Source organism: Aquarana catesbeiana, linkage group LG01, assembly GCF_042186555.1.
Source record: "Aquarana catesbeiana isolate 2022-GZ linkage group LG01, ASM4218655v1, whole genome shotgun sequence".
Classification (NCBI taxonomy): domain Eukaryota; kingdom Metazoa; phylum Chordata; class Amphibia; order Anura; family Ranidae; genus Aquarana; species Aquarana catesbeiana.
Window position 1 is genome coordinate 612,967,816 of NC_133324.1, and position 19,096 is coordinate 612,986,911.

Genomic DNA, 19,096 nt, shown 5'->3' on the forward strand with positions numbered 1-19,096 from the left:
TCATAGAACAATTCTGCAGAGGAAGGCATAGAGGTGGCGGAGGAGGAGGAGGAGGTAGGAGAGAGCTCACAGGTCTGGCATCATCACCACCAGCTGTATGAAGACGTGGGGGCACAACAAGCTGCAGCATCGAGCCCTGTCCTGCATCCTTTCGAGTTGCAAGCAGTGTTACCCAGTGTGCTGTGAATGAAATATATCATCCCTGTCCATGCTTGCTGGACCACATGTCAGCAGTAAGGTGGATTTTATGGCTGACTGCCTTGCCCAACGATGCCAGAACATTCCCTTCCACGTGATGGTAGACAGATGGAATGGCCTTATGTGAAAATTAGTAGCGACTGGGAACCTGCCATTGTGGTACAGCACATTGTGCAAAATGACAGAAGGGGGCAGAATCCACCAGGCTAAAAGGCAGAAGTTGGAGAGCCAACAGCTTTGACAAGCTTGCATTTAGAAGCTGGGCATGTGGGTGGCAGGGACTGTATTTTTTTGCAGCAGATGGGGCAGAGAAATTTGCCGGCTACAGTCTACAGCTGGTGGTGTGCTGCTGGCAGATGTGCTGCTAGGACCTGGGACACCCTGTTCTATACCATCATCCCCTGTCAGTGGAGGCTGCTGAGAGGTAATGAATCGGTATAGCAGCAGCAGACTGAAGTGGGTAAGGAGGATGAGGAGGGACAGATTTGTGCCCCTTTTGTGTGGCTTTTCGGTGCTCTTGCCAACGGGCTGAGTGGTTGGACGTTAAATGCCTTGTTAAACATGTGATACCAAAATGGTTGGTGTTTTTGCCACGTTTGATGTGCCTGAGACACAGTTTGCAGATAGCAACAGTGTGATCTGCTGAAGATGTGCTGAAAAAGGACCAGACAACTGAGCTTTGGGGAGTGGGCAAGGAGATAACAGCTGCAGAATGTGATGGAATAGGGTGGGTGCTCTCTACTCTTTCTTGATGCCAGCCTCCTTGGGGTTGTGCCACCTCACCTTCAGTTTCCTCCTCTGCTCTATCTGGCACCCAAGTCACATCAGTGACCTCATCATCATCATCATCATCTGCAACTCCTCCATCTTCATCATTACCACTGGAGACAACTTGGCAATAAGCTGCAGCTTGGGGAAGATGAATGCCTATTTGTCTACCAGTGTTCCTCTCTCTCTCTAGGCTCATGTTCCTGTCATCCTCAACCTCAGAACCAACATCTGAATCCAGTAATGGCTGGGCATCATCAAGGAGCTGGCAGATGGCTGATGCTGTGGTCAAATAACTCGGCTGACTCCTCAATGGCTGATGTTGGGGCTATGGCAGGAATAGATGTGGACAAGGAGGCAGGTTTATCCACTCTGGCAACCGCAGGGGACTGCACACTTGTCTCTGCTTGTGTGTAAAGAAGAAGTTGAAATCTGTACGTAGATGCACTTTAATCAATCTAAAGAGGTGTTTGGTGCACTTTAATTTGAGTACTCACACTACACAGACACACTCCACGGATACACTATAATATATTGCAATATAATGCGCCAAACGTACAGTAACACAGAACTATATGGTGTTAAACTGGCAGTAATGCACACAAAAGTAAATGGCGTTAAACTGGCAGTAACACACAAAACTATATGGCGTTAAACTGGCAGTAACGCACACAGAACTATATGGCATTAAACTGGCAGTAACGCACACAAAACTATATGGCGTTAAACTGGCAGTAACGCACACACAAGTGAATGGCGTTGGACTGGCAGTAACACACAGAGAACTATATGGCGTTAAACTGGCAGTAACGCACACAGAACTATATTGTGTTAAACTGGCAGTAACACACACAGAACTATATAGGGCGTTAAACTGGCAGTAACGCACAAAACTATATGGAGTTAAACTGGCAGTAATGCACACAGAACTATATGGCGTTAAACTGGCAGTAACGTACACAGAAGTAAATGGTAATAAACTGGCAGTAACGCACACAGAAGTAAATGGCGTTAAGCTAGCAGTAACGCACAAAACTATATGGCGTTAAACTGGCAGTAACGCACACAGAACTATGTGGTGTTAAACAGGCAGTAACGCACACAGAACAATATGGCGTTAAACTGGCAGTAACACACAGAACTGCATGGCGTTAAACTGGCAGTAATACACAGAGAAGATAATGGCGTTAAACTGGCAGTAACGCACAAAACTATATGACGTTAAACTGGCAGTAACACACACAAAACTATATGGCATTAAACTGGCAGTAACGCACACAGAACTATATGATGTAAACTGGCAGTAAGCACACAGAAGTAAATGGCGTTAAACTGGAAGTAACGCAATCAAATAGCCGGTGTTCAACCGTCCCTACAATGATGCTTTCTGAACTGTCCCTACTCTAGCTATACACTAATGTAAATATTACGGACACGGTCTCACTACACTGCACTGAAACTATCTGAGCTGTCCCTACTCTACACAAATGTATGTATGAATGACACAGTCTCACTACACTACAGTGAAACTATCTGAGCTGTCCCTACTCTAGCTGCACACTATGCAAAGTTGAATGATGGTCCTCCTCACTACACTCACACTATCCCTAGACTGAAACTAACCTAATATTCTACACTGTAAATTGAAGCAAAATAGCACAGTATAGCACACTAACTAATAGCACTGAGCAGAGCCCTGTTCTATCTCTCTCCACGCCGAAATCACACTGAAAATGGCTGCCATTGAAAGAATACTTTTATTCTGTGGGTTGGGAATGAGCCGTGATTGGATAAAGTCATGATGACAGTGTCCAATCCTGACTCTGACAGTGCTCTGTGCCCTGATTGGCTGAAGCTTTCACTGCTTCAGCCAATCAGGGCTTGCAATGCACTGTTCAGCGCCGCAATGTATTTGGGGGGCCGAACAAACGGTCGAACGACCCATTTGTTCAGCTGTTCGCCAAACATCCGAACAGCGAAAGTTCGGCCTGAACTTATGCTCGGGCCGAACCGTTCGCCCATCTCTACCTGGGAGCCCCTAAACAAGGGGAAAGTTCCAGACAGGCCATCAGTACTATTCATTGTACAGCTGTTAAAGCAAACAGCGCCCCCTACAACTCAGCGGTGGACTATTCCTGACATCCTCAAATCCAGTGCAGGTCTATGGGCTTGATGACATCAGAAAGAGTCCACCGCACTAGACCGCTAGACCAGGGAGCTGGGCAGGAGCCACAGGGGCTTGTTTTGTGCGGGGATGATTGAAGGATTAGGAAAGTTCCCTTCTCCAATACCTAGTACCAGTGTAAACCAGTGTCATGATCACTAGCCACACTAGTTTCAGCATCACCTAACTCCAGTGTAAATCAGAACCAGTGTCCCGATCCCCAGCCACACCAGTAGCAGTGTCACCTAGTACCAGTGAAAACCAGCACCAATCTCCTGATTGTAAGCCACACCTAGTACCAGTATAAATCAGTTACAGTGTCCTGATTGCCAGCAACACCAGTGTCACCTAGTACCAACATAAGCCAAAACCACTGTTCTGATAGCCCGCCACACCACTATCATGGCCTTGTAAGTGTCATGTACATGTAGTACAAGTGTAAGCCAGCATCTGTGACCTGTTTGCTAGCCACACTAATATAGTGTCATCTAGTACCAGTGCAAGAAATGGAATAAATGGGAATCCCACCTAATGTAAATATGTAGAACTCACCGAATAATATTGGGGGGGTGTAAACAATAATATACTATACCAACAAACAAAAAAAAAAAAAAACACAAAGACTTCTATACACCCTAATGAGTTAAACTACAAAAACAATTTATTGCTTTAAACAGCGATGTACAGTAATTTATAAGCACAATGACCCAAGACCCCCCCACATAATCCAACCCTCTCCAAGAGTATCCCTCTTAAAACCAGACACACTGTGTAGGGCAAAAATACCCCTCGTAAGACCGAGGGTCAAAAAAGTGCAGAAACCTCACAATAGGCAAGCCCACCCTCCCCAATGCAAAGCACCCCCCTTAATTCCTAAATGATGGCTCAAAGCCAGCTAAAACCGGATCCCTGCAGCCTGTTCCTAAAGTGGAGCAGTGTATGTCTGTGTGAAACACATATGACATATGTCACACTATCCCGCAGTGGAAAGATGCACAGGGTAAAAAACACACTTTATGATATCTACAAAACTACTCTGGTCGTGAGTCCGTCAGTCAATGGGGCTAAAAGGACAACAGGACAGGATTGAACATGGGCATATCATGATGCAGTCAAATATTTGTACATCTGTGTTCCAAGTGAGTGTAGTAAGGATTGTAATCAGTCCCGACTGCTTACAGTAATCCAGGTAAGTAACTATTGAGAGCAAGGAGATATAACATCACTGGAGAAAAGAGCCATAAAATGGACTATACTGATCCAATCTGCTCAGATATTCATTCATTATACATAGGAAATTACAACAGATTCAAGTGAGTTAAAGCATGGCAGCGTGAAGGGATTCCCGCAGCGTGCAGGTAATTCGATTCACTCCCAATTATTGGTAACACTTCTCAATGTTTCTCATGCTAAGATTACTCACAGATCCCGCTGGTCATTGTACAGAGTTATCACATGCCGTACATTGCCATCACATGCCGTACAGAACCATCACATGCCGAGAATCCAGGAAGTTGTGGAAAGAGATGGCCAGCAGACAGGCAGCGCTCACAACATGAAAGGAGATGTTTCAGGTAAGCTTAAAATGGATTGTCATATATAACTATTCTTTGTATTGTTATTAGAATGCTCATTGTTTTTATAATGAACGTATATGCTGTGACTATAGGTTTGCTTTAGCATTGAGGGAGAATTCATCAAAACAGAGCACACAGAACCTGGAGCACAGCTGTGCATGGCAACCAACCAGCTTCTATCTTCAGCTTGTTCTGTTAAGTCTTGAAAATGAAAGATGTAAGTTGATTGGTTACTATGCAGTTCCCCTCAGTGTGCCCCCCCCAAGCTATGAAATATTTAACCCTTTGTTAAGACAGGAGCATGCACACCTAATTTACAACTGGTAATGAGATCTTTCAGCACAAAACAAACAGTTAATAATGGCAGACATAACTCCCCTGTCGTCTCCTTAAAGTCATCTTCTCCTCATCTTCTCCTCAGGTGCCTGGTTTTTGGCTTCTTGTTTCGCCAGCAGGAAGTTACATCATTCCGTGCAATGCACACGGGAGTCAGTCATTCTGGTGTACCGGGAATGTGTGCTGAGCTCAGTGTGCATTCAATACAGGGCTCGACAAAACCCAGGCGCCAGGTTGCAAAGGCGACTGGAAATTGTGTCCTGGTGCCTGGGCTACACTGCAGCAGCGGTCTTGATTCATCCCATGTGACCCCCCCCCCCGCGCAGGTGCGCAGAATGAGGTCAGGCTGGCCGGCAATTGAGGCTGCAGCTTTGCGGCCTGCTGGAGAGGTGATACACGCTCCTTTGTGCGAACCAGCGCCCTCCTCTGGTGGGTAGTGCTGTGATGAGTGCAGCTGAGGGCTTCGCTTGCTTGCTCTCACTGCCTGCCCACCACCGACATCTCCTTCCCAGTTTGACAGCTGGGCTGGAGGTTGCAGGTTTGATCTGTCACTCTTTCCTTCCTGCCGCTGAGTGGACAGGGAATGCCACCTATCAGTGCCACCTCATCAGTGCCGTCTGTCAGTGCCCATCAGTTCCACCTATCAGTGCCCACAGCCTGTCAGTGGCACCTTATCAGTGCTCATCAGTGGCACCTATCAGTGCCCATCAGTGGCACCTCATCAGTGCCGCCTATCATTGTCTAACAGTGCCACCTCATCAGTGCCAAATATCAGTGCCACCTTATTAGTGCAGCCTATCAGTGCCCATCAGTGCAGCCCATCATTGCCACCTTCTCAGTGCAGCCCAATCAGTGCAGCCTCATCAGTGGTGCCCATCAGTGCAGCCTCATCAGCGCCCATCAGTGCCACTTCATCAGCGCCCATCAGCGCAACCTCATCAGTGCCACCTCATCAGTGTTGCCGATCAGTGCCCATCAGCACAGGCTTATCAGTGCCCATCAGTGTAGCCTCATCAATGCCCATCAGTGCAGCCTCATCAGTGCCACCTATCAGTGCCCATTAGTGCAGTCTATCAGTACCCATCAGTGCAGCCTCATCAGCGCACATCAGTGAAAGAGAAAAATTACTTATTTGCAAAATGTTATAACAGACAAAAAAAAAGTTTCTTTTTTTTTTTTTAATTTGTTCCTTTTTCACTTGGCACCAGGCGTAAGCAATTCTTATTGCCCGACGCCCTGGACATGCAGTTCTGGGCGCTGGGCAGCTGATTTAAAAAACTGGCTTCTAACTATTTTAGCTGGCTCCTAGATTTAAATTTGTCAAGCCCTGATTCAATAGAAAACTGTGAGTAGACACGTAAGTGTATATTATTGCATAAGAGACTCTCTTGCAATATTGAGCTGCCTGCTCACAGTTTTCGATAACTTAGGTTTTATTCCACTTTAAGGACATGTTTCCACTGGTGGTAAACAGAGAGGTTGGGGGGGGGGGGGGGGTTGTCACCCTTAAAACCATCTTTAAGATGTAACACCAGACAAGCTAGGTAGAAATTTTCTGAAAGTAAAAAGGTAAGCAGCCGTTTCTTTATTTATATTTTTTCAAGCAGACCTTCACTCCCATTTTATGCATTAAGGTGAAAAACCTTTTTGTGCTGCAGCACCCCCCCCCCCATTTTCTTACCTGAGCCCGATCATTCCAGCGAATGGGACAAGTTCGGCAGCTCCAGGCGCTGTCTTGGGTCTTCATTGGATAGATTGATAGCAGCAGGAGCCATTGGTTCCCGCAGCTGTCAATCAAATCCAGTGACACAGGGGGTGGGCCCGTGTCCTGCTGTCTGTGTCAATGGATGCAGCAGGACTTGGTAGCGCACCCGCATGAGTGCCCCCATGGAATGCAGTTCTCCATGGGGGCACTGGAGAAGGGGAGGAGCCAGGAGCTCCGCTGGATGACCCCAGAAAAGGAGGATCTGGGTCCCTCTGTGCAAAACCCTTACACATTGGAGGTAGGTGCAACATGTTTGTTATTAAAAAAAAAAACAAAGCTTTACAATCACTTTAACTTTAATACATTTTACTGCATCCCCCCCCCCCCCCCCCTTTCGGAAAATCACAATCATTTCTTTTGCGAGGGTAATACCTTTTTTAGGGGAGTGCAGCCCGAAGCCTCCTGGAATATCCATGTCAAGCATCTCTGAAGGCTTTGGTAATATGTAGAGCACAGTAATGCATCATCAGGTGCCGTGCTGCTAAGACCCAGGAGAGACAGATGTCTCCCAATGAGGTCAGCAAAGAAGATGGCAGCATAGAATTGGGTGTGTGACAGCATTTGGTGAATTACTACAGACAAGCACTGGATTTGCTGAGCAGATGAGTATATTATTTGAGCGCAACCCAGCAGAGAGGGGGGTGAAAAGAAAAATGTAAAGAAAAGTTAACTCTGAGGTTTTTGGTGAAGTTCTTCTTTGGCAGCTTACAGCATTGTTTTCTTTTTTTAACCACTTAACTCCTGCCCCCATTGTACTGAGGGTGGGCAGGCACAATCATGTACCTGTATGTCAGCCATGTCTTCCTGGTTCATGCGCGCTCCTTAATTACCCCAAGATGTTAACCCCTTCCCAGCCAGTGACAGCGTATTATCACTGTATTAGTGTCACTGGTGATGCCAGCATCAGTTAGGGTCAGGTTTCCCGCCGCACTATCACAGTCCCACTATAAGTCACTGATCTCCGCCATTACTAGTTTAAAATAAATAAATAAATAAAAATTCCAGTGTATATAGCCTAGTTTGTAGATGCTATAACTTTCACACAAACCAATAAATATACACTTATTGGGATTTTATTTTTAACAAAGACATGTAGCAAAATACATTTTTGGCCTAAATTTATGACACAGCCGATCACATGGGTAAAGAGCCACGTCATGGGCTCTTTACCGAGATCGGGGTCTCGTGAGAGCAGTGACACCGGGGTTGACGTCATATAGCGTTGTCCCAGAATGAGAGGAGAGCCCGCCTGATATAGTAATTTTTAGCAGGGGTTCCCTGAGACCAGAAAGTTATTTCAAGGGTTCCTCTGTGTAAAAAAGGTTGAGAAAGGCTGAGTTAGAGGGTTGAGACAAACCATTCACTAATGACAGGGGTATTTACAATGGTCAGCTTTTATTTATTTATGTAAAACCTTTATCTCAACAGGAAAAAAACTGTTGTTGGAGTTCAGCTTCAATTTGTTAAGCCGGTCAAGAGGGTTTTCGAGATTTGAACCATGTATGGGCAGAATGAATTACCCAAGTTTATAGCCGCTAGCAATAATCACTGTGTTCTCCTGGCAGGGATGACTTTCCTGCCCCCACCCCCCACCAGGAGAACACAATTGCTCAGCGGGGGGGATTCCTCTGTCAACACTGTCCTGTGGTTCCAGGAAAAAAATTTGCTCCATCTATGGCCAGCCTTAGTCAAGTCCATCTAAATATGCTAGCCTATACAATGCTGCTGTCCAGACATGTCTCTGTTGCGCTTCCAACAGAGAAACCCTAAAAGTCGTGTATAAAAGTGGTCTTGCCGACCGCTGCACGCCGATATATGTCGGCACAATGGCGGTGAGCAAATGGGCGTACCTGTACGTCTCCTTTAAGAGGCGGGGATAGCAGGCACGCACGCCTGCCGCGTACGCACGCCTGCCTCGTACGCACGCCTGCCGCGTACGCACGCCTGCCGCGTACAGCGTGACCGTGCCCAGGGACTGGCAGACTCGATGTCCGCCGGTCTCCCGGCAATCGTGTCATGGAGCCTCAGAACGGGGAAGTGCCCTATGTAGACAAGGCATTTCCCCATTCTGGCTTGTGTCATAACAGAGATCACTGCTCCCTGTCATTGGGAGCAATGATCGCTGTCATGTGACTTGAAGCCCATCCCCCCCCCACATTTAGAATCACTCCCTAGGACACACTTAACCCCTTCATTGCCCCCTAGTGGTTAACCCCTTCACTGCCAGTGTCATTTACACAGTAATCAGTGCATTTTTATAGCACTGATCGCTGTATAAATGACAATGGTCCCAAAATAGTGTCCGATGTGTCCGCCATAATGTCGCAGTCCTGATAAAAATCGCAGATCGCCGCCATTACTAATAAAAAAAATTAAAAATGACGTAAAACTATCCCCTATTTTGTAGACGCTATAACTTTTGCGCAAACCAATCAATATAGGCTTATTGCGATTTTTTTTTTTTTTAAATGTAGAACAATACATATCTGCCTAAACTGAGGAAAAAAATATTTTTTTTAATATATTTTTGGGGAATATTTTTCTGTTTATAGCGCAAAAAATAAAAATCCCAGAGGTGATCAAATACCACCAAAAGAAAACTCTATTTGTGGGGAAAAAAGGGATGTCAATTTTGTTTGGGTGCAACGTCGCACGACCGCGCAATTGTCAGTTAAAGCGACACAGTGCCGAATCGCAAAAAGTGCTCTGGTCAAGAAGGGGCTAAAATCTTCTGGGGCTGAATCGGTTAAGAAAATCGTGCAAACAATTGTACGGTTTTCTGAGATGTTTCACAGCAAGTTGGAACCAAGGATGGAAATAATGTACAAAAATTCTCGTATGACAAAGGCCGTTTTTTGTTGTTTATTGATTCTGATCATGTTCAGTCATTCATATCTGATTTTTATTGTTCGAAAACAGTACTCATTAAACTAAAATAATTTGTTCTGTAAATGTACGAGAAAAAGTTGGAGTTTGGAAATTTTTGATTGGAAAGTCTGAATTGGATGTGGAATTTGGGTACACACTAAACGAAAAATCGAATGATTGTGCCTCATAAGGAATTTTTCTTTCGATTTTCTCAATTGTGTTACTGACCAGATATCCAATTGAAAATAAAAGCGAAAAAAACACAAAAATCAAAACTAATGGAGCCACCACATCTAGAGAATGGTAAGCTGCAATATATGAATTTTTTCATTTTTGGGTTTAATACCGCTTATGTTATGTGAAATGGAACACGTAACAAATATAAAAGTAGATCCCAATTCGGCTGCAGAAGTGGAAATACTGTACACTTTTATTTTTTTCAATAGATAAACTTTATATAACAACTATATTCCAATAGGAGCACATTGTTAGATTTTAGGAAGATCTCCTAACTACCTGAAAAAGTCACCTGTATATAACCTATAACAATTCAAGGGATGAATTCTGCCATTCGGAGTAGTGCTGTGTTTTGAAGCTTCCAGCAGTTACTGAGAACTACAGAAGTAAAATTCCTCCTATTCAGAACAAAGTGAAAGGGGATGGGCGGATTGATTTCCACCCTCTAGGCTTGGAGCGTCTCTATGACAACAGAGAAGCGTCTTTACTAAACCGACAGAGCAAGCTGGGGTGGGGGTGGGCACATCATCTCCCCCCCCCGCACTGCCATAGACACAGCAGAGCCCTGGTCCTGGTATCGGAGTGGCAATGTCATAGGTGAGGCTTCATCTTGTATGTGTGGGGATGTGGGTGAGGAGCATTTGTCTGCATTGTGCCCAAAAAGCGGCAGAAGATTGGCTTGTCTGGGGTATTAAGTTACTGTACTGTGCACCTGTTTAGGGACATTGTCACTGGGGATGGGGACTGTGACTCTGCAGAGTTACTGGCTCTAATCAAAGCAGCCTCAAATCAGCACTACGATATGTGTTTACTTTTTTGCTTTTGTTACTTTTGATGTACTATTTGTACATTAGTGCAGTGATTGCAGCTGCCAACCTGGAGGACAGTGACATGTGATCCTACTGCTGCTCCAGCCACTTTAGTTTTATTTCAGATGCAGCTTTCCCAAGGACCTACCTTGTCTGCTGCTTCTTCTTCTACTTTAAAAGCCCCAACTTTAGCAAAAAAAAAAAATGCATTGGCTGAAAGAATAAAAATGTGCGTTTAATTTTTTTTTTTTGCATATGGGCCTGCAAACCATTGTACCTGCGATCAGTGCAATTCCAGGCTCCTGTACACTCTACCTTTATGTACGGAACTGGAGGAAGTATCAAAGGACTACAAGTGCAGTAATCACAGAACTTGTGTTCCACTGAGAACGACCCTCTGCCAGGCATGTGAATGTGCTGAAGATGTGCAGACAGGGCCACGCACTACCACACTAAGTTTTAAAAGCAACAGGACTGTTTCCAAGTGTAATGTTTCTTGGTGTTTATTTTATTTTATTTTTCTGCTCCTTTTTCTACGAGCTTACCATAGTGTTTCTGCTATGGTTCGAATGATTATAAGCAATCGTTATAAGGGATATTGTATTTTCATCCATTTTGTTGTTTGACTGCACCAACATGCACAGACTGCAACAGAGGACTAGAAGGGGCATGTACAGTATCTCACAAAAGTGAATACATCCCTCACATTTTTGTAAATATTTTTATTATATCTTTTCACGTGACAACACTGAAGAAATGGCATTTTGCTACAATGTAAAGTAGTGAGTCTACAGCTTGTATAAGGGCTCTTTCTCACGGGGCGGATCAGTGATGATCCGCCCCGTGAACACCCGCTTGCTCAGCGGGGATCGCTCCGCCGATCCCCGCTGAGCAGGAAGATGACAGGTCCATCGCTGCACGCTGTGCAGCGACGGACCTGTCAGAGCGCCACTCTCTCCTATGGGGGATCGGATGATGACGGACCATAGTGTCCGTCGTCACCCGATCCGATCCGAAAACGGATGGAAAAGTAGGGTTTTCCTCCGTTACACTTTTCGGATCGGAGCGGGTCGGATGTCAGCGGACATGTCACCGCTGACATCCGACGCTCCATAGGGATACATGTATGTCCGTTTTTCATCCGAAAACGGAAGGATGAAAAACGGACATACGGATCCCTCGTGTGAAAGAGGCCTAACAGTGTAAATTTGCTGTCCCCTCAAAATAACTCAACACACAGCCAGTCTAAACCGCTGGCAACAAAAGTGAGTACACCCCTAAGTGAAAATGTGCAAATTGGGCCCAATTAGTCATTTTCCCTCCCTGGTGTAATGTGACTCGTTAGTGTTACAAGGTCTCATGTGTGAATGGGGAACAGGTGTGTTAAATTTGGTGTTATCACTCTCACTCTCTCATACTGGTCACTGGAGATTCAACATGGCAGCTCATGGCAAAGATGCTCTGAGGATCTGAAAAAAAGAATTGTTGCTCTACATAAAGATGGCCTAGGCTATAAGAAGATTGCCAAGACCCTGAAACTGAGCTGTAGCACGGTGGCCAAGACCATACAGCAGTTTAACAGGACAGGTTCCACTCAGAATAGGCCTTGCCATGGTCGACCAAAGAAGTTGAGTGCACGTGCTCAGCGTCATACCCAGAGATTGTGTTTGGGAAATAGACATATGCGTGCTGCCAGCATTGCTGCAGAGGTTGAAGGGGTGGTCAGCCTGTCAGTGCTCAGACCATACGCCGCACACTGCATCAAATTGGTCTGCATGGCTGTCGTCCCAGAAGGAAGCCTCTTCTAAAGATGATGCACAGGAAAGCCCTCAAACAGTTTGCTGAAGACAAGCAGACTAAGGACATGGATTACTGGAACCATGTCCTGTGGTCTGATGAGACCAAGATAAACTTATTTGGTTCAGATGGTGTCAAGCGTGTGTGGTTGGCAACCAGGTGAGGAGTACAAAGTCAAGTGTGTCTTGCCTACAGTCAAGCATGGTGGTGGGAGTGTCATGGTCTGGGGCTGCATGAGTGCTCCCGGCACTGGGGAGCTACAGTTCATTGAGGGAACCATGAATGCCAACATGTACTGTGACATACTGAAACAGAGCATGATCCCCTTACTTCGGAGACTGGGCCGCAGGGCAGTATTCCAACATGATAACAACCCCAAACATACCTCCAAGATAACCACTGCCTTGCTAAAGAAGCTGAGAGTAAAGGTGATGGACTGGCCAAGCATGTCTCCAGACCTAAACCCTATTGAGCATCTGTGGGGCATCCTGAAACAGAAGGTGGAGGAGCTCAATGTCTCGAACATCCACCAGCTCCGTGATGTCGTCACGGAGGAGTGGAATAGGACTCCAGTGGCAACCTGTGAAGCTCTGGTGAATTCCATGCCCAAGAGGGTTAAGGCAGTGCTGGAAAATAATGGTGGCCACACAAAATATTGAAACTTTGGGCCCAATTTGGACATTTTCACTCAGGGGTGTACTCACTTTTGTTGCCAGCAGTTTAGGCATTAATGGCTGTGTGTGGAGTTATTTTGAGGGGACACCAAACTGACACTGTTATACAAGCTGTACACTCACTACTTTACATTTTTAGCAAAGTGTAATTTCATCAGTGTTGTCACATGAAAAGATATAATAAAATATTTACAAAAATGTGACGGGTGTACTCCTTTTTGTGAGATACTGTATGTGCGGTGGCACTTGGAAATACATGTCACATGAGTCCAAGCAGGGGGTTCAGGCTTTATTCAATGCTGATATCATTTCGCACTCTCTGGCTGGAAGTTCAGCTGGAGGCTTTGCTAGTAAGCACATCTGATTGAATTCTCAAAGAGCCAGTTTTTGGGTTTTTTTTGCTTAGGAGGGGAGGGAGGGATGGCAACCATGACTTTAAAAGTGTTTGTGGTACATGCCTATTAAATTGCAAATAAGACAAAAGCAATGCAATGTGATGCAAGTGCAATGTTTGTACTAGACCATTTCTATTAGTTTGAAAGACCAACATTTGCAAGGCTTTGTTCACACAAAGTGAACGTCTCTTCTTTATGCATGTATGATCTAAGCCTAAAAGTTCAAATAACCAGACTTAAGCCTCGTACACACGATCAGACTTTAAACAAACTTTTCCGTGGATTTCTGTCCCAAAGGCGTTGGCAGTAAACTTGGTATGCATACACACGGCAGGACTTTTTAGGCAACAAACACGAACGTAGTGACGTTTCAACGTACTGACGACACTTCAAAAGAGAAAGTTCAATTCTCCGGCGCCACCCTTTGGTCAACTTCTGTATTGTTGTCTAATCTTTTGCATTGGTTCTGAGCATGCGTGTTTGTACTTTGGACTAAAGTCCGATGGTTTTGTGTACACACGATCAGACTAGCCGACGTAGGACTTTTTTTGCTACCAAGTTTGTCTGTTCGCATAGCCAACATTTGTCCGATGAAAACCGAAAAAGTTTGTCCGATGGAGGTCGGATGTTGCCTTAAAACAGCTAATTTGCATGTTTGTTGTCAAAAAGTCCGATAGTGTGTATGGGCCTTTAAGCTCACTAAACACATCACAATCTAATTGTACAATCTTTTTTAGATCTACCAGAAAGTAAAGCCTGGTACACAGTAATGGGCCGTACACACGATAGGATTTTCCGACAACAAATGTTGAATGTGAGCTTGTTGTCGGAAAGTCCGACCGTATGAATGCTCCATAGAACATTTGTTGGTGATCCCTTTCCTTTTGAAGGATGTTCAGGAAGTCCACTCAGAAGGAGGAAGCGCCCACCCAACCATTTATATTTGGGTGGGAGGTGGTTAAGCTATATTTGCACAGTTGTAAAAAAATTCCTTTAACCACTTGCTTACTGGGCACTTAAACCCTCCTCCTGCCCAGACCAATTTTCAGCTTTCAGTGCTGTCACAATCTGAATGACAATTGCGCGGTCATGCTACACTGTACCCAAATTAAATTTTTATAATTTTTTTACCACAAATAGAGCGTTCTTTTGGTGGTATTTGATCACCTCTTGGTTTTTTATTTTTTGTTAAAAAAAATGAAAAAAGACAGAAAATTTTGAAAAAAAATAGAAAACCGTTTATATTTTGTTATAAAATTTTGCACAGGTAATATTTCTCCTTCATTGATGTACGCTGATGAGGCTGCACTGATGGGCACTGATAGGCTGCACTGATAGGCACGGATAGGCTGCATTGATAGGCACTGATAAGGCAGCAATGGTGGGCACTGATAGGTGGCACTGAAGGGCACTAATAGGTTGCACTGATAGGTGGCACTGATAGATGGCACTGATGGGCACTAATAGGTGGCAGTGATAGGCACTGATGGGTGGCAGTGATGGGCACTGGTAGGTGACACTGGTGGGCATTGATAGATGACACTCCTGGGCATTGATAGTTGGCACTGATTGGTGGCACTGATATACACTGGTGGGCACTGATATGCACTGTGTGGGCACTGGCAGGCGGTACTGGTTGGCACAGATGAGGCAGCTGTGCCTCTTCCTCTTCGGGACTGATGTCCCTTACGCAGAAGCCGGTGATCAGCTTTTTTTTTCTCCTCACGCTGTCAGCGTGAGGAGAAAAAATAATGATTACCGATCTTCTGTTTACATCATGTGATTAGCTGTCATTGGCAGACAGCTGATCACGTGCTAAGGAGCTGAGTCTCATTGACTCGGTGATCACAGCGTGCACCGAGAGCGTGCAAAGGGGAGGGTGTATATTGACGGCCTCCCGACAATGTAGGTCCGTGCTGTAGCCGTCATTCAGCCATAGCGCGGATGGGAACAGGTTAAAAGCGTTTTTTGTTTACGGATCGGAAAACGCTGCATTAATTTCAATGGAGACATTCACGCAGGCATGTAAAGATGTTGTAGAAATTTTAATGAGATGTTTTCAATATGTATTGTCACAATGTCTCCCAGTGTTAGTTCTACTTGTGGCTCGCTCATAAGAGCGAACCGGAGCAAACCAGCACACCGTGAAGGACCACTGTGGATGTGGATCGGTGTTCGTCCTGCGAAGATATGTCCGCCAGCGAGGGCCCCTGAGCTATGCACAGATCTGCTCATTTGGTGGGGGTATCGGTTTGATACCTATCTGCTTTTGCGGAGGGATGTTGCTCGTGTCATTCTATGTGTCTGATCACCACATGGAAAGGCCTTAGCGTGTCCCTGCAGATGGCCTCGCGCCCATAGGAACGGTAGTATAATCCGGCTATGCATTGTTTTCTGAACAATGCAGAATAAGGATTCACGCCAATGGTAGAAGCGGGAGCGCGCGAGCCTGGTCGGAAAAGTGGTCACGATTTCTTAGGTGCCAATCTCACTACACGTGGGTTTCTTTGTTGACTGTAGAAGAAGTTTTCAAGTGCAAACTGCGGGACATTGTGCACACTGCTCTGCAGGGACATGACCAGACACTCCCCTAGTCATTGTTCTTTTTGAATATACACATGTGTTTTCATTGGTTGAGTTTTGTATAACACCTACTGTTTGAAGGAATACATGGGCTTGATTGGCTGAACTGAATGGCCACTAATGGGGCGTACACACGGTCGGACTTTTCGTCTACAAAAGTCCAACGGACGCCGACGGACTAAAGCTGGCTGGTAATCCGATCGTGTGTGGGCTTCTCCGGACTTTCAGCGGACTTTTTCAGCCTCAAATCCGACGGACTTTAGATTTGAAACATGCTTCAAATCTTTACGTCGTAACTACGACGGACCCCGAAATCCGCTCGTCTGTGTGCTAGTCCGACGGACAAAAACCCACGCTAGGGCAGCTATTGGCTACTGGCTATGAACTTCCTTATTTTAGTCCGGTGTACGTCATCACGTACGAATCCGTCGGACTTTTGTGTGGTCGTGTGTAGGCAAGTCCGTTCGTTAGAAAGTCTGCCGCAAGTCCGCCGAAAGTCCGCCGGAAGTCTGTCGGACAGCCTGTCGGACTTTTGTAGACGAAAAGTCCGACCGTGTGTACGCCCCATTAGTCCCTTTTGTTACCCCTGTTCAAAGTCCTATAGATAAACGGAGCTCCCATTGTTACCCAGAACTGTCTGCGGGGCATCCAATTTGATTATAGCTACTGCAGTGGCGGCTGGTGCTCAAAATTTTTGGGGGGCGCAAACAAACTGAAAATTTCTGAAAAATACTTTAAAAAAAAACTGTGACTATCAAATTCAGCCACTGTGCCATCAATTGCAGCCACTGTGCCTATCATATGCAGCCACTGTGCCCATCAAATGTAGCCACTGTGCCCATCAAATACAGCCACTGTGCCCAGCAAATGCAGCCACTGTGCCATCAAATGCAGCCACTGTGCCCATCATGTGCATCCACTATGCCCACCAAATACAGTCACTGTGCCCATCATGTGCAGCCACTGTGCCCACCAAATACAGCCACTGTTCCAATCATGTGTAGCCACTGTGCCCAACAAATACAGTCACTGTGCCCATCATATGCAGCCACTGTGCCCAGCATATGCAGCCACTGTGCCCACCAAATACAGTCACTGTGCCCATCATATGCAGCCACTGTGCCCACCAAATACAGTCACTGTGCCCATCATATGCAGCCACGGTGCCCACCAAATACAGTCACTGTGCCCATCATGTGCAGCCACTGTGCCCACCAAATACAGTATAAAAATAGCAAAATGCTGCGCTAAACCCAAAAGTATAAAACACCAAAAGCAGCTAACACACAGACAAACCAAGTCCACTGAAAATTTAAATATACAAAGTGCAGCGCTAAAAACATCCAACATGTATTATATATACATGTGGGAAATGTGTATAGTAATATATAAATGGTGTGCTAAAAAGAACACATGAAAAATAAAAAATCAACACCAAATACAGCCACTGTGCCCACCAAATACAGTCGCTGTGCCCAACATATGCAGCCACAGTGCCCAGCATCCGCAGCCACTGTGCCCACCAAATACAGCCACTGTGCCCACCAAATACAGTTACTGTGCCCATCATATGCAGCCACTGTGCCCCCCCCCCGCGCACGCGTGGCTCTGACAGACCCCCTGGCACTTACCGCCAGGCAGCAGCTCCTCTCCAAGTGCACCAGAGTGCCGGCGACCTCCGCTCCAGCATGTGTCTCCTCCGCTCCTCTTCCTAAGGGCCAGGCATCCAATAGGGTGGCCTGGCACTTTGGCCAATCAGGAAACAGGTCTGACACCCTGCCTCCTGATTGGCGGGGAGGAAGGTTAGTGTGAAAATAGTGAAAATTAATTCGCTATCATCACACAATTGGGTGGGATCAGAGCGCACTCTCTGCTCCCAGAGCCCACCCTATTTTGAAGCCTATTAGAGCCTCTGGCTCTAATCAGGTGCTTCAAAAAGTACCACCCCCTCCCGCCCCCACCATAGGAATCCATGCGTCCAGCGTCCTGAAAGGGGCCGGGCACATGGATGGGGGGGCGGTACCCGTGCGCCCACAATGCATGGGCCGCCACTGAGCTACTGTGTCTCTTTTACTTGGTAATCACGAGCGCACTCAATTGCATTATCCAAAAGAGCTGAAAAGTGTGCTTATTAGCGCAAGCGAAGATGATTGCGCATAGCGTACATTCATTTCCACAACAAAGATGTGCTGCATTCAAATCCATAAAACAAAACACAAAATCCAAAAATCTGCATCTGAGGACATACAATTTATATGCTTACAGATGTAAATGTGTGTAAAACGCATGTATAAAACGGATCTGAAAGCAAGTATTCACTGATCCTTTTAGGGAGAAACTTTTCTACCAGAAAAACCTTGCCTATATGAGCAGTAAACTTTTTATGGCCATGTGAATGTAGCTTTAAGCTTTGTGAATTAAGTATAACTTAATACAACTTATAATAGTAGCTTTCATTTACAATTACCAGTTATAGCAGTACTGTCAAAGAAAAGAGAAAGGATAATCAGTGAAGCCCAATTCCAGCCAAAATGTTTTATTTTGTTTAGAATAAAGAAGGGAAGGGTTAGAACCTATGACGGGTTTTTATTGCCATTTGTGTCCAGGAAGTGAAGAGAGCTCTCTAATGGGGACACAGGAATAAAACAAAAGCACATTTTTGAGTAAGAATGTTTTTTTATGTTAATATTGCAGATTAAGCCGGGTACACACTATTAGTTTTTTTTTTCGTTCAACCCAGAAAAAAAACTGGCAACTCCGGTCGGAGCCGCTTTACTAACTAAGCTATTGTGTTCTGACAGGGGGACAGCCCCTCCGCCATAACACTCCTATCAGCACTCTCTGCCATTGGCTGAGAGTGTTGATCGGGAATTGGTCAGATGCTTTCCAGCATGCACGTCCGACAGGAGCTGGCCAGCTTCTGTC

The 19,096-nt window shown here is 45.6% G+C and overlaps 1 protein-coding gene across 2 annotated transcripts in view; it reads left to right on the top strand.

Moving 5' to 3' along the window:
• The first annotated feature begins 10,361 nt into the window (after positions 1–10,361).
• CCDC158 (coiled-coil domain containing 158) overlaps positions 10,362–19,096 on the top strand; it is a 105,538-nt gene continuing 96,803 nt past the window's right edge. For both annotated transcript variants that reach the window (XM_073599779.1, XM_073599788.1), the window contains exon 1: positions 10,362–10,510. The gene's annotated coding sequence lies outside the window, so the exon portion shown is untranslated. The remainder of the gene's footprint in view (positions 10,511–19,096) is intronic.